Source organism: Macaca mulatta, chromosome 4 (genome assembly GCF_049350105.2).
Source record: "Macaca mulatta isolate MMU2019108-1 chromosome 4, T2T-MMU8v2.0, whole genome shotgun sequence".
NCBI lineage: Eukaryota > Metazoa > Chordata > Mammalia > Primates > Cercopithecidae > Macaca > Macaca mulatta.
This window is the reverse complement of record NC_133409.1, coordinates 172,710,328-172,712,400: the sequence shown is the minus strand read 5'-3', so window position 1 is coordinate 172,712,400 and position 2,073 is coordinate 172,710,328. Positions and strand designations below refer to the sequence as shown.

Genomic DNA, 2,073 nt, shown 5'->3' with positions numbered 1-2,073 from the left:
AAGCGCCCGCTCTCCAGCGTGAGTGAAGCAGTGCCATGCCTCCCACACCCCTTGCATCACATCTCTGGGAATGCACAGACCTTGCTGTTACGCTCTCTCTTCCCACCCTTTATGGGGTGTTTTCTTTAAGTGGCAGAAGTGGGCATGGGTTGGGAGAGGAGCCATGAATTCTAGTTTCTGCCATACAGCAGGTGGATTTGGCGAAGAAGAGAGTCTCCTTTCTGGCCCACACCACAGGGACATTCAGAGGCAGTTGTGTTTTTTTGTTTGTTTGATTTTTTTGAGACAGAGTCTCGCTCTGTCGCCCAGGCTGGAGTGCAGCGGCGCGATCTCAGCTCACTGCAAGCTCCGCCTCCCGGGTTCACGCCATTCTCCGGCCTCAGCCTCCCGAGTAGCTGGGACTACAGGCGCCCGCCACCTCGCCCGGCTAGTTTTTTGTATTTTTGTAGAGACGGGGTTTCACTGTATTAGCCAGGATGGTCTCAATCTCCTGACCTTGTGATCCGCCCGTCTCGGCCTCCCAAAGTGCTAGGATTACAGGCTTGAGCCACCGCGCCCGGCCCAGAAGCAGTTGTTAAAGGAGGAGCAGCATCGGCTGGGCCCAGGGAAGGGCAAGTAGATGATTGTATGAAGCCAGGCATGAGAGCAGTTGGAATAAGTTGTTTCACCCATAAATTTATGGTGAGTCTTGTCCATATCGTTTATGGCATATTCTTGTGAAATAGACCCACGTGCTTCTGAAAAGCACACCCTTGTTCCCTGCTCAGCTAACTCTGTCTGATCTCCTGACATATTTGGCAATTTGGAATTCTAAGCAGAGTTCAAAATTCTAGGCCAAGGCTGGGATTTGGAGAAGAAAAGGGGCCAATTCCAGAGCAAAGGGAAGAATAAAATCTCTCCACTGTGGACACTGAAATGAGACTGATAATGGCCTATTTATTATCCACCTGGGGCAGACCCTACAGGCATGGGTCATGCATAGGGGAGTTCAAGACCTAGTTCATCAGATTCTTTCGTCCAGGATTTTGGTCTAGGCAACATCAGATGAAAACAAACACTAAGGGCAATCCTGAAAACCGAAAGAAAGTGCCAATGGACAGGTATGAAAGTGTGTGTGTGTGCACCTGTGTGTGTGCCCGTGCTGACATTCAAGGCAACGGTAGGACTTCTTTACTACTAATCAATCTTTTTCTTCTCTGTTGGCCATGCCCTTTCATATGGCTCAGCAAATGTGCAAAGGAATGAATAGTGGGAGATGGAGAGGAAGGAGGCAAAGCCTGGTCCCTGTGTGGCTGAGGTTTTTGTTTGTTTTTTATTTGTTTTTTATTTTTTATTTTTTTGGAGACAGAATCTTGCTCTGTCGCCAGACTGGAGTGTAGTGGCGCGATCTGGGCACACTGCAACCTCTGCCTCCTGGGTTCATGCAATTCCACCGCCTCAGCCTCCCAACTAGCTGGGACTACAGGCATGCACCACCACGCCCGGCTAATTTTTTGTATTTCAGTAGAGACGGGGTTTCACCATGTTGGCCAGGATGGTCTTGATCTCCCGACCTCGTGATCCGCCTGCCTCGGCCTCCCAAAGTGCTGGGATTAAAGGCATGAGCCACCACACCCGGACTTTTGTTTGTGTCTTAAAATGTAATCCACTAAATTCACCTCTGGGACCATGTGAAATGTGACTCAGAAATGGAAAAATTATTTCCGCTCAGGAAATGCCACTGCCTTCCTAGAAATAGCTTTGGCTCAAGTGAAAAAGAGATGGGCTGGCCAGGCGTGGTGGCTTACACCTGTAATCCCAGCACTTTGGGAGGCCGAGGTGGGTGGATCATTTCAGATCAGGAGTTTGAGACCAGCCTGGCTGACATGGTGAAACCTGGTCGCTACTAAAAATTCAAAAATTAGCCCGGCATTGTGGCAGACACCTGTAGTCCCAGCTACTCAGGAGGCTGAGGCTGGAGAATTGCTTGAACTCGGAAGATGGAGGCTGCAGTGAGCTGAGATCATGCCACCGCACTCCAGCCTGGGCAACAGAGTGAGACTCCATCTTAAAAAAACAAAAAAAAAAAAAAGA

The 2,073-nt window shown here is 49.5% G+C and overlaps 1 long non-coding RNA gene across 1 annotated transcript in view; it reads left to right on the top strand.

Moving 5' to 3' along the window:
* The window catches only part of LOC144340573 (uncharacterized), a 309,543-nt gene that overhangs the window by 50,497 nt on the left and 256,973 nt on the right, over positions 1-2,073 (top strand). The window lies entirely within an intron of this gene.